Source organism: Lepidothrix coronata, unplaced genomic scaffold (genome assembly GCF_001604755.1).
Source record: "Lepidothrix coronata isolate B3197 unplaced genomic scaffold, Lepidothrix_coronata-1.0 Scaffold9, whole genome shotgun sequence".
Classification (NCBI taxonomy): Eukaryota; Metazoa; Chordata; class Aves; order Passeriformes; family Pipridae; genus Lepidothrix; species Lepidothrix coronata.
The window spans coordinates 3,013,559-3,027,935 of record NW_016690189.1 but is presented as its reverse complement, the minus strand read 5'-3'; the positions used below and the strand labels follow the sequence as shown (position 1 = coordinate 3,027,935).

General features: G+C 34.6%; 1 protein-coding gene across 17 annotated transcripts in view; it reads left to right on the top strand.

Annotated features, from left to right (window-relative positions):
• The window catches only part of PPFIA2 (PTPRF interacting protein alpha 2), a 321,853-nt gene that overhangs the window by 223,873 nt on the left and 83,603 nt on the right, over positions 1-14,377 (top strand). The gene's annotated exons all lie outside the window — the stretch shown is intronic.

The window sequence follows — 14,377 nt, the reverse complement described above, 5'->3', positions numbered from 1 at the left end:
CTACTGTACTGTAAAAAACAAGGAATTTAACTAGGAATTCTTTGAAAATATTCATACTACTCTTTTGTTTAAATTTTATATTCTCATTTTGTAATACCTGTGGCCTAAGTCTTCAGACTTTTGCCTTTGGGATGAATCTGTATTTCTCTTTGCACTAAAAAATCTGCCTGAATCTTAATTGCAATTTAGATTACTGCAGAAATATAAATATATAATGGTTCATTTATCAGTAATATATTCCATCTTCACATTTATATCAGAGTGCTTTCATTGCACATTTTTACTATGATTATTACTGCATTACTACACTCCCAACAGAGCTCCAGTAAAGACAAAGATGCCATTTTGTTGAAAAAAAACCAAAAAAACTGAGACATGGTTCCTGCTCCATAGCATTTATAGTATAAATTTGCCTCATGGTATCTCTTGCTTTATAGCTGTGGAATGGAGAGCATTATTGTAAAGCTAAGGTAGTACAGTGACCTATGCAATAGATGGGTGGACATCAATTACTCTTTTTCTTATCATAGGAGCTGTGCAGTGTGTGGGTCTCACACAACTCAGGCTAATCTGATCTGTTTTGAATATTCTTTCTTCTAAGACCATTGAGGTTAGTTTAACTGGGGTGAGTGGTTAGCTGTTTCTACAGTAGAAAAGGCAGGATGCAATCTAATAGAAATAATGGGTGCCATGGTTGAGTTCATAAATATTGACAAGTGAACTTGGATAAATTGTGTAACTTGACTTTTGACAGCTGATGGTTATACTGGCATCTACTCAGGTGCACAGTCTGTCACACAATTGTTGTTCTGGGGCAGCACACATCTTGGTATTCTGTATGAATCCTAGCGTGTTCACTGTGGCATAACAGTGAAGCTGGAGCTGCGGGCAAGGGAGGAAGTAACAGTGCTCTCCATGAGGTCCTGAGTCCAAATAACTGTAGGACACAGTGTTTAAGGGTCATTTCATAAAACTGCTCTGCAATAAATCAGTACGTATGGACAGTTATTTGTGTTATTTTTGGGATCTGTACAATATTTTATATTCACCAGTAAAGAAGGATTCCAGAGTATGCCTGACATTTCTGCACAAAAGCAAACAAATATATCACAATATGACAGAGCTCTGTGAAACTGAAGATATCTCAGAGCAATAAACACGTCTTTTATATCTTCTCTTTTTATTCCAGATAATTACAGAGTAGGAAAGCTCTGAGTTTCTAGCACAGGTGTTTTGGATTTCTTATTTACCACGTATTCCTCACCCAAAGTAGAAAAAAGGGAGAATGAGGAGATGGGATAACAGCCAAGGAAGTACAAGCTGAAAGAAGAACACAGGAATAGAGTGTGTTGGAATTCCCAACACACTGAAAACTCCGGGAGATTAATGAAATTGGAAGGTTATCTGTGTATAGTTATCTTAGGGATTGTTCATAGTCACATGAGATTAGTTACCAGGAAAATTTCAGTTTGGGTTTAATGTCATCTATTTTGCAGTCTGTTTAGGGAGCTTAACAAATCAATGGAATGAAATTCGCACCAGACTTGGTTTTATAAAGTCATGTTAGCAAATGCCTTTAAATACACTGACTTGATAAAGTAAAGAACACAGCATATATTTAAAGGTATGCTTAGCTGATACACATTGTAGAGTTCACTTGTACAAAGTATATCCATGAAAATTTTAATGTTTAATGTTTAATTTGCTCACAGTATTCATAAAATGCCTTCCATGAGACATCAGAAAGACTATATAATTTCTCTTTTATCTATTATTTTGGTATTCATAAACTTTGAAGTGGATGCCATTTTATCCAGTACTAGAGGTATGAATTCAGGTTGCTTATCTTTCTGTCTGTGTCAGCTTTGGGATCATTTGAGATTGGTCAAATGAGATGCTCAAGTGGATCAAGACTATTTCATTGCAAGAATTAATCTTGTTGATTCTTTACCGTTAACAATGTTTTTGCACATCCACCTTGATGAAAATGCAAAACACATACTCAATATCTTTGTTTTTAATCTGCTGGAATTATACATTGTTTTAACATTTGTTCAGTGTGCTTCTTTGGAATGATTATGCAATTTTGTGTATATTTGTTGAATATTAGATGATTTGTTAAGATCATCTACTGACTCTCAAACCAGATTTTAAATATATAACAAAATCACAGTATCTTTTGCACTTATTACTCCACAGAAGAATTTTAAAATGTATGATAAGACTTACATGCTGCATTTGAATAAAATATTTATATTAATGACAAGTCAATAAATAAAATAAACTTCAAGCTTCAGTAGGTTCATATTTATTAATCAATATTTCCATTAACATATGAACCAGAAAATGTGTCATTTGTGTATTCTCATTGGATCACCTCAACCCAGCAGTGTACGTGCAGCTCTAAGAGTATTCTGCAAATTCATAACTTAGTCAACTAGTAAGATGTCTTAAATATTTTCTTTTTAATTTAGTGCAAACAACTACCCATCATAGGCCTGTAATAGAAATAAATATAGAAATAATTTTACTTGGAATCCAAAAATGTAAGAAATATTTTGGGTTTGGTTAGGAAATGTCAGCATTAGGAAATAATAAATAATCATTATTATTACTAGGGACTATCAATGTATGGGTAGAATTATTCCAAGAGGAGCCGTAGTGGGCTTGACTTGCCTAAGTCTATAAAAAAATTGAACCTGTTTGCTTGACTTTGCACCTGGAGAGTGTAATTTGGACACCTTTAACCATGTGGAATACATGGTTACAGAAAAAGAAGAAGAAAAAAAGAAACCGTATGTATAATTCCATGGCATTAGAAAGTGGCTATCATATTAGATTCCTTTCTGCAGTAATCCTAGGATAAAAACATTATTTTAGATGTTTCACTTACAATGAATGTTCTTTATCATTAAGAAATAGATAAAATTTTTATCAGTGAGGCGCATATCCTTGATTTTCACTGGAGAAATCTGGGGAAAAAATTATTCCCGGTAAGAATGTCATTGAAAAGTATTAAGATCTTGACTAAAATTAAATGGGTACATTTAGTTTAATATTTGAAATACAGACTTTAATTCACTTTACTGTGCTTCAGTTTCAGCAGACTGGGAATTACATTTAAATTGGGATTTCTTCAGTTGGTACATGCAGATCAGGGCTTTGATATTGTTTAATTATGGTTCTGGGGTAAGGTTCATTTCCTTTCTGGATATTTCTCATATCCTGTCTATCTATTGTATTTTCATGTTTTCTACAATCAGAAACACGGATGGTGATTTTAATACAGATACACTGTATAGAAAAATATAATAAAACTGACTACACATTCAGAATAGTGGTTTTCATAACAGACATGTCTAGGCAAAATAAATCTAAACAATCTCAAAGTCTCTAGGTGAAAATATGAAGACAAAGAATACAAAATTTCATTTGGGGAAGACTGTTTTTACATATAGGGAAACACATTAATGTAACCAGAAGAGGAAAATAGATTTGCAATGCAAACAGCTAAACACTCCATTTCAATCTGAGACAGATTTTTCAAACCGAATTATATACCTTAAACAGGGGTACTTTTAATTAAATGCTTATGTACTCAGAGCAACTGTATGCAATTATATTTTAAAAATATCTGTATATATATACTCATATATTTATATATATATATTCACAATATGTATATATATTTCAATAACTCATATATTGTTGAAAAGGATGAATATTTTAATGTTTCTGCCAAGTCCATCCTCAGCTCTGACCAGCTGGAAATCAAACCCTGTCCTACTAATGAACTCTGGAGTTTCTGAATACTGGTTTTGGTACATTACTAATGTCTTTGTGAGAGAAATAATGAAAGAACAGCAATTTTGCTACTGTTTTGTTGAGCTTGGTTAGGAAAAAAAAAGGCAACAAAAGAAATTAGTCAGTAGGTGTCAAATAGACAGTATAATGCAACAATGTGATTGATATTTGTCATTATTTTTCCATTGTGTTAGTCTCTGTAAAAGACAGTTCTTTTTTTTTGTTTACTTACTAAGGGGTTCTGCAGAAAATATACTGAAATGCTCCTGGTAATCTTCTGTGAAAAATCCTGTCAGATATTCTTTTCTGTAATAGCACCTGCACAATTGCTTTCAATTACTCCTATTCTGTTTACAAAATGCTGCCATGGAAATAAGCGGTGCATGCTCTAGACTCCACCTGATAGCACAAGACAGGTGGTTACTCAGTAACAATTTGGTTCAGAATTCATAATGAAGTGAAGCAGACTAATAGACCATACTGCCTTATTACCAGCCTAAAATGTTAGTGTATTACCTCTAGAGTGTAAAAATTACTGCTGATCCAGGTATTTAGTGTTCAGAAGGAGTCAGGGCTCAGCAATGGTGTAGAGGGATGGCAGCCAGCGGAGTGCCACAGCCGGATGCTGCCCCTCGACCACAGCACCCTTGTCACGAACACAAGTGACCTCCATGGGCACATCAATAAAACAGCCAGGACCTGTCAATAGTTATCATAAGCACAGACCATCAACAGTAAGAGACCATGTGGTTAGTATTTCCATGTTTTCCATTTAAAATTATGAATCTGCCAAAGATTCTGAGCATTTCCAGTCATTTTTGTATGTTTTCATTCATTATTTGCACTTCAGTGACATGAAAGCGGAGTCTGAAAGTGCTAGCCCCATACAAACAGGGACACAGAGGGCAGTGCCAGCATCAAGATTTTAAGAATAAAATAATCAAGAAACATCAGAAAGTGCAGAAGCAAGAGGTTTTAGCTTTCTTTGACAGAACCTGAAGCATAGAGAGTAAAGACCTACTTAAACCGTAAAAGAGGGCTGGAGCTCAGTGTATTAAGTATCCTACATTTTTTTTGTTTCCGTTATTTTTTTCCATTAGTCTGATTTTCTACTACTGTTTGATCTCCAAGGGTTATAAAGACTTCCTCATGAGGATGATTTCACCTTACTTATTACCTCTGCATAGCAACAAAAGCTAAACAGCAATATTTATAAAAGGTCAGCAATCTCAAAAAGGAAGGAAGGGAAGAATACATAATGTAAATATGTTGAAAATATGTATTACAACTTCTATATTTGATTTCTTTGAAAAAAGTAATATTTTTCTTGACATGTCAGGACAGGTTTTTAAGGACTCAGTTGTGTAAAGTTTCTAGAAAGCTTACCATTAAATAACAATAAAATACACTGAAATCCAGGCAAATAGAAAATAAACCTAGCTGAAGTTGTCAGTCAGACACACTTAGTTCACAAGTGAATTTTCAGAGTACTAAAACCACTCTATTTGCAGAGTTCACTGATTCTTTTTGTTTTGCATAGTTGAATAGGAGAGAAGACAAAGTGCTCAATTAAAAAAAAAAAAAATTCTCTTCCCCCAAAGTAAGATCAGAGTGCATTTTTAGGGCTGACGGTTTCATTCCCTGACTTCCAAAGTTGTTTTTTCAATCTGAAAAGGCTTTATATTTTGTTCACTTGAAGTGTGGGTAATGTTGATTATAATGCTGTATGGTCCATAGGTATATTAACTCCTACCTGTTGTGAAAATAAAGCCTTAAGTTAAGGCTTAAATGTTTGCACTTTTAAATATAGCTGGTTGCAAAGCTCAGAACCTGCATTGCTGAATGGAAAAACTAAAGCATTTCAAAACCAAAGTCATCTTCATGGAGATTCATTTTTAATATATTGTTTCAAAATACTTTGTATGGATCTATGTGTTTCGTTTATGAAATCGGAATGTGCATTTATGATAGCCTGAAGAGTATCTTGCATTCACCCTCTCAAATGCTATGTACATAGTCATCAGTCCTGTGCAGTTCATTTGATCATGATACTGACACTCTAGGAAAAAAGATCCCTTTCCACCACTAGAAGCCAAAACCTCACTTTTCAGTGTGCATTAATTAATTTAATTTACAAATGGATAGCTCCAAAATTCCACATTTGCTTTTCTGCAGGGAAAGGAAATGTATCTGGTTTTGTCTTAGTCCCTTCTTTATCCTATCTATCAAAGTTATCTACCTTGGTCGAAGGGGAGGAATTTACATTATTAGGCAAGTTTGTGAATCTCAGACTTTCTTCTACTGTTGTCTAGTAAAGAATGCTGAGAAGGTGTTTGAGTCACACATGCCCTGGGTTTTGGGAAACACTTTGGTGCTCTTATGAAACTGTTGAAGGGGAACCTTGTGATGAGAAATTCCTGGATGCTTACTCATGCTGCTTCTGATATTTTGCTGATAGGCTGAGAGGATGGAGGCACATCTTAAAGTGCTGCAGCTGAATCTGTCACACCTTAACTGAGAGAGTCATTAAAATTGCAGTAAAAGCTGAAACTATCCAGTGGGATTCTAATTAAATATTGATATTATCTTGTGAGTAGGATCATTAAAATATTCCTTTTTAGTCGTGGAGAAATACAATTAAAATTAATATTTTTACATATTTGAGGTTTTTATGTAAGTCCTGTTCTTCCAATTTACAGCAGGCATTCATAGAATTATGCAATCATAGAATCCTTAAGGTTGGAAAAGACCTCTAAGATCACTGAGTCCAACTGCTAACTCAGGACTGCCAAGTTGATCCCTAAACCATGTCCCAGAGTGTCACATCTACACGTCTTTTAAATACCTTCAGGGATGGTGACTCTACCACTTCCTTGGGCAGCCTGTTCTAATGCCTGACCACCCTTTCAGTGGAGAAATTTTTCCTAATATCCAATCAAAACCTCCCCTGGTGCAACTTGAGGCCATTTCCTGTTGTCATATTGCTTCTTACCTGGGAGAAGAGACTGACACCCATCTTGCTACAACCTCCTGTCAGGTAGTTGTAGAGAGTGATGAGGTCCCCTCAGGCCTTCTTTTCTCCAGGTTAAAGACCTCCTGTTCCCTCAGCCACTCCTCATCAAACTTCTGCTCCAGGTCCTTTACCAGCTTTGTTGCCCTTCTCGGGACACACTCCAGCACCTCAATGTCTTTTTTTTTAGTGAGGGGCCCAAAACTGAACACAGGATTCCAGGTTCAGCATTACCAGCACCGAGTACAGATGGACAATCCCTTACCTAGTCCTACTGGCCACACTGTTCCTGATACAGGCCAGGATGCCGTTGGCCTTCTTGACCACCTGGGTACATTGCTGGCTCATGTTCAGCTGGCTGTTGATCAGTCCCCCACCAAGGTCCTTTTCCAGTCACTCTTCTCCAGCCTGTAGCACTGCATGGGGTTATTGTGACCCAAGTGCAGGACCCGGCACTTTGCATGTTGAATCTCATATCATTGGCCTTAGCCCATTGATCCAGCCTGTCCAGATGCCTTTGCAGAGCCTTCCTACAATAGATCAGCACTCCTGCCCATCTTGGTGTGTATCCTGCACTGTTTGTAGTCCACAAGAGTGAAAGAAGTATAGGGTATTGTTTATACAAGACCCTGATAATAAAAAATGCTGATAACCATTATAATTCCTTCCAAAAGTTACATTTAAATGTGTGGAAAATGAATGTTCATTTTTGTCCCTATAGCTAAAATAAAATATTGATAACAACAAATTTATTGTACAATTGAAACAATTTCAATGCCCCTGTTTAAATATCTCTGATCTCTCTAACCAGTGGCTTCTGAAAGGCTGTGTGTGTTGAGTTTAATACAAATTAGACATATAACTGGAAAAGGCTTATGTTTATGAATCAGGATTTAATTGAAACAGAAGGAAATCACCTTAGTCTCTAAGCATCCTTTATTTTCTGTGCTACACAATATCTACCATATAAATTATAGAAATTGCTTAAAGCTTAACACAGCTATCCCTGACAAAATTAAAGCAAGGTCAGAAGGTGGTCCAGCAGTCTGAATTATATTTTCAGTAGACTGAAATTTGCTATTTAGCACTATTTAAATATAAACTGTTAAGAATATAGTAGGAGGAAATCCAAGTAGGTAATTTCACTATTCTCTGAAGGACTTACTTAAATAAGATCTGGATGAAAAATTGGCACAACATAGTCACAAGAAGTTTGGTTTAGCATACTATATATGTAAAAAGAAACACTTTAATAAGAGGTAATTGAAGAAAAATTCTTCTATATCTGTCATCTGTAGCAAAGTGAAAAACATGAAATCAGTGAGTTTAATTGCCTGGGACAGATTTGTTTCAATGTTGGAAAATCACAGAAACAAATTCAGTGGTTTAAAGTAGGACAAGCTTTTCAAAAGCTTAAAATAATTGTTTTCTCTTAAGCCTTATATTTTTTAAGTGATCCAGGTTCTTACTGGTTTTGGAGAATGGTCCAACACTATATATGTGTGTTTAGAGCCTCTGTTAACAACAAAACAGTATATTCGTCTTGTTCTAAACCAATTTAATGATAAATTAAATAAATTCAAAGTGGAAAAATTGAGATAATTAAACCAAAAAGGAGTCTGTTTTAAATATTAAAAGAATCCTACAGAGAGAAACCTCTGTAGACATTTGGCCTGAAATATGTATTATATCTCTACATACTGTAATGTCTTCAGTGAAAAGCAAAATTATATCAAGATGCTTGCAGTAATAACATTTAAATCCATTACTGGCAAATAGTTTCAAATACAATTTAAATAGCAGAAACAGTAAAGAAAACAACAATAGAGAAATTGATTATGTAACTATTTTAAAAATTAGAAGAGGATTTTATTTTGCCTACAAAGAGGCCATATACTTTTGAGAGCATATATTTTTTTTCTCTATACTGTACTGTGTACAGTACTCTGTACTATATCACACTGGGAGAAGGGAAGTATGCATGCAAAAGACAACTGGAACAGTTTCCTCACTGTGTCTTAGAAGTGGGAGGACCAGGTTAGTGCATATTACGGAAATGCTTTTTACTTCATACTTGAGTTATTTCTGGAATTTCTTCAGTCCTTTGATTGTGTATATTTAGTTTTAATTTAGCCCTAATAATGGGATTCTCCAGTCTGTTTTCCCTCCAGTCAGGAAAAAATAAATGCATGGTGTTAATCCCACCTACTTCAGACATAGGTGACCCACTGGTGATGTTCCTCTCCCAGTGTTTATAGAAGGAATCAGCTAACCACTTTAATCTAAGCACTCAACACTTTGCTTTTCAGTTATGCTGCAGTGTGCCAGCCAGATAAAATCAAAATTTTCCGTTTAGTTATTGTAATTCTGCCCCAAGTTGCTGGGTGATACATAATGCCAAAGGCTGAAACTGTATTTTTTCTGTATGTAGACCATGCTCTGTGCTGGGGTCAGATATGCAGTGGATCCTTTTATACAGAACAACAGCATTGGGAACAAGGCCTTGGGGACCAAGATTTCAAGCAAAGGAAATTTCTCTGGGTAGAAAAGTACCCAGAATGCTATTTTTGTACTTTACAGTATATTATACAATTGATAGTAACAACAGCTTCTCCCCAAGGGTGTCAGAACACTTACCAGAAAAGCCTAGTGGTAAGGGGATTATTTTGTCTGGTCCCTCACTGGTTAGTCTTCTCTCATTCACCCCAAACCTAATCACCACCAGCAGCAATCATCTCAGAGTTCGAAATCATGAATCCACTTGAGTTTTGAACTACAAATATCACCATTATACATAACAGAGAAAGGAATGCATTTAGTTCCTTTCCACCAACCTCGAAGGATTTCCACTTAATATTTGAACAGGGAAATATTTTCTCACACATTTTTATCTATTATCTGAACAAAGATACCTGACAAGTTTCTTATGTTTTGTAGGTTATATGCTGATTTCTTATTGGTTTTGAGGTATTTTGATGAAGAAAATCAAAAATTATTGCAGGTTTGTTCTTACACATGCAAAGTAGCATGTAGCTACTTGCAAAGTAGCAGTCATCTTTCTTTTAGCACGTGGCCACAAAAAAGCCCAGAACACTGAAACATAGGGCAGAAAGCAGCCAAAATATCACTTGTCTCTGAGCAAGCAATAAGGGGTTGAATGCTGGTGCTTTGTGGGGAAGTTTTGCAGTGAGACAGTTTACTGCTCTGCAGAAATATAATAGCTCATTGATGCTCAAGATTTGTGTACAGCAGTAAAGAGACAAGACCAAAGTTCTATAAATATAAGAGATTTTTGAATGACATGAGACTGCACAGACCAAGCGCACAATTAAAAATGTATCCGATGTAGGCAACTTAATAAAAAAAATCTAATAAGTTGGTAGTTCCTTTTCATTGCTGTTTTAGAATCCCAGAATCATAGAAAGATTTGGGTTGGAAGACACCTTAAGGATTATCTAGTTCCAACTCCCCTGCCACAGGCAGGAACACCTTCCAATAGACCAGCTTTCTCAGAACTTTATCCAACCTGGCCTTGAACACCTTGTGTTGTGGATGGGGAGTCCACAATTTCTCGGGGCAACCTGTTCATAAAGTGATGATGCACTGGACCTTCATAAGAAGTCAAGAACTTCTTCTTAATATCTAATCTAAACCTACCCTACTTCAGATTAAGGGCATCCCCCTTGTCCTATCACTAAATAGAGAATTATATTAAGTATTCATAGTAAAGTTAATTACTTGAAGCCTGAAACTGTAATGAGGTAACAAATGGCACTCAAACAAGTTTCAGCAGCAGAGGTACACAGTCATTTAGGATTTCATATATTTAGAAATGGATTCTGATCTCACACCTCTCAAATAATTTTAAATTAGTTAATTTGCAGTATACTCACAGTAAAAATATAGAGTAATACTTTTCCTGCTTCCTTCTGTGTCTCATGAGAGACTTTGTCCTGTGAATAAATCCATTGCATCTTCATGTATATCTTGTGTGTTCCAGTTTATTTTTATTTAGTCTAATAAACCTATTGGCGTATTTTGCCATTTTTGTGTGTTAGTTTTTCCTTTCCTTTTTGGTTATCCTTCAAAGTTTTCTAGTTTTTTCAACCACAATGTGAATCTTTCATTTCTTTAAATTTTAAATGTTAGTGTTCTACTGTGGTTAGTAATCAGACTGTTTCCCTTGCTAAATAGATGGAATTTATTGCTGATTTATAGTCTCATGCTGTCTATATCATTATGAAATTATTATCTTATTACATTTTCTTTGAACCAAGATGGCTGATGCATATGGTTCCATCTGTTACTTCTTCCAATCAGTTCTGGCTTATGTATTCATATTCTGTTCTATGATGTATCTAATATTTGAAATTAATATTCTCTGAATACCTGGATTCAGACTATTAAGTGTTTAGGCATGATATGTAGATTTGGCCATTTGTAGAAATGGAGACCACTTCAACTTTTGAGTCTGAATTGTTGAATCCTAACTTCCTAAGAAACATATTTCAGCACTGTCTATAGATAATGGACACAAATTCTGCTAAGATTTTGGAGGGAATTTATGTAGGTAATATAATGAGGATACTTACCAAAATTGTAACTCTAAAAGCTGGGCTTTAGGAGTGTTGAAATTGTTTCAGAGTTGAGACAAAAAGGCTGAAGTTGCATAAGGTTATGTTCAGAATTATTACAACAGAGTAGGACTTTAGAAATTGTGCCATTTGTCTCAAAGTACCTTTGACATCTGAAAGCCAGAATCTAAATCAATGGAAATTCTTTAAAGTTTCAATGTTGCTTCTCAGTCAGAAAACTAACATACAAAAGTGATAAGAATGTTGAAGATCAACATGCCTGTGAGATGAGAATAAGCTAAAGGAACTCTTCAGGGTAGAGGGTATTTTCATGGGCTTAAGCTACAAAAGTTAGAAAGGTCCAACTAGAAAAGTAATACTCTATATTGCTTCACTTTTCTCAATAATAAAAAATAAGAACTTTTCAGTTCTGCTGACTGAGTTTGGCAAAAAACAGGGAGACAAATTTAGACTTGTGACAGAAAGCTATCTTTAGACTTAACTAGGGGAGACTTGAAATTTTACACTCTTGTTTAGAGTCTCATTGAAAGGTGTTGCTGTGGTCCATGTCAAGTGTGCTAAATAGAAAAATAATGTCTCTGATTTTGGAAAAGGAATCTAACCATTTGAGGTCCACAATTAGCAGCTGATAAGGAAAAAATATGTGATATATTTGATTGTATTCTAGAAGGTACAATTTGGACTTGAATATTCAGGTTGATTTCCAGTTTTGGGTACAACAATGCTAAATAGATTAATGTATTTATCCAAATTAATTTTCTATTAATCTGTCTTGGGAGTTGGGGTTCTTTTGGTTTGTTTTCAGTAGCTATGATACCATTCTTAAGAATATTACCTTTTACTTTTTAAAAAAGGAACTTAGCATGCAAACCATTAAGCATTTAACCTTAGAGGGTTAGATAGTATGTACATACTTGGAAAGCTATCTGTGGACATGTTTTGTAGTAGATATTTGAAGCTGAAAATCATAAACATAAAAGCATCAATAGAACAAAAATGCATTTCTTAAAAATAATATTACTGAATTTTATCTATGTTGAACAATCATTTTCTTAGCTAGATCTCTGCTATTATCATTGTCTGCTGTTGTAATAATCATTAAAATTGAAGAAGATTCAGGGTCTACCTAGGAAAAAATTTAGAGTCATCTATGTCTTCACCTTCACTTTTGTCTTCATCATTATCCCTTGTGCTATGCTTTGGCTACCTGTTTAGAAAGTTACAGAAATGGTTCATTGATTAAATTAGCACATTTGCAAATGATTTGCACATTATTGAAAGTTAAGTAAGAAATAAATAAGTAATAAAAAGAAGCAGGATAGCAATTAAAAACCTTTTGCTTGACCAAAGTGAAAAGCAAAAATTCATGTTTATTTGTAAGACACTAGAGAGTTTCCATGCTCCCTTAGGAACATTAATTCTGCCTTAATATATTCTTTAAATCAAGAATAGAACAAGTATGAAAACAAGTTAGCTGTGTGCTTATTCACAATTTTGATCTGTTATATGATGACTACCCTAGAGCTGAAACTTTTAAGATGTGCCAGACTTCAAACTCTGTGTTGTTCCTGTATATATTTACTGTGCATTCATTACAGTGATAAAATCTTTGAATTAGTAAGGCTTAACAAGGATGGATATTTGGAAAAGAGATTGTTCCCTAACATTAGAAAATCAAGAAAATCCCTCCAAATAATGTTACATGATATTGTATTCTTTTATTTGCCTTTTACCTTGAAGGAACAATTGATTTTTTAAAAATTCATTTATTTACTTACTTGGAAAGTGGTGGTCTCATGGTATCTAAAGACCAATAGAGGCTAAGAAAAATTGAACTATTTTGGAATACATTTAAAAAGCATTCTTATTGAGCTAAAGAGGTGTAAGGATTTGCATTAGATGTAGATGATAATTCAAAATAGAGGCATAGTGATGTCTTCACTTTAATGGATCAACAAAAGATTATCATATGAAAAACTCAGATCTATTTTTGTCTGCCAATTAACATATCCTGTGATTTTACATTTTTTTTCAAATTATCCATAATTGCATTACATAAATCAGAATTTTATAACACATATGTTGAAGTGTCTCATTTAATCCACCTGAAAGTCTCTTTTGCCACTAACTGATGGCTAATTTTTTTTGGTGGGAACCATGATTGCAGAAGGTTTGATTTGAGAACTATTTGAACCCCAGAGAAAAAGAACTGAGTGAAGCTATTCAGAAAAATACCCACAATTATTAAATTACCAGTTAATGTGTACAAAGTGAGACTATGCTAATCATACAGAGCTTTTTCTGTTATTTAGGACAGATGTAATTCTCTTACTTAAACAAAATGTTTTAAAGCTCAGCGTATTTGTACAACCCAAAGATGCAGATAGTCTCAGACAGTTTTAATTCCCACTCTTACAGTTTCCTATAATTGCCTTGGATGAAATGTTGCCCTCAAGTCTTGGTCTTGGCACTGAAGTCAGTGGGAGTCACATGACTTCTACAAGGGCTGTAACAGTGAGCAGTGAATCAGCCTGACTCATATTACAGCAATTTTCAACATTTATATTAAGGAAAACTTGTTTGAAATGGTGTATCCCTGATATCTCAAATATTGATCAGAGAGATTCAAATGATCTTTACAATCAGTATTTAAACATAACCATTAAATGGGATTTTTAGTAGCACTATCAACAAATAACTAATATTTTAAAAACGATGAAACCTGCTTGAATATGTGCTAAACCAGTCAATGAATACCATAGTAGAGGGTGTTAATGTACATGTTTTTCTTAAAAAAAACCATGTAAAACGAATGTTGCTGTTACTAACAGATGGGAAGCTGACGGAAAACTAACACTTTGATTTACATCACTTGGTTCTAATTCATAGCCTTTTGGTACTGTTTTGCTACGATACCAGTCTGGCATCCATTGAATTCTATATAAAAGAATGAGTCTTCTTCTCGCAG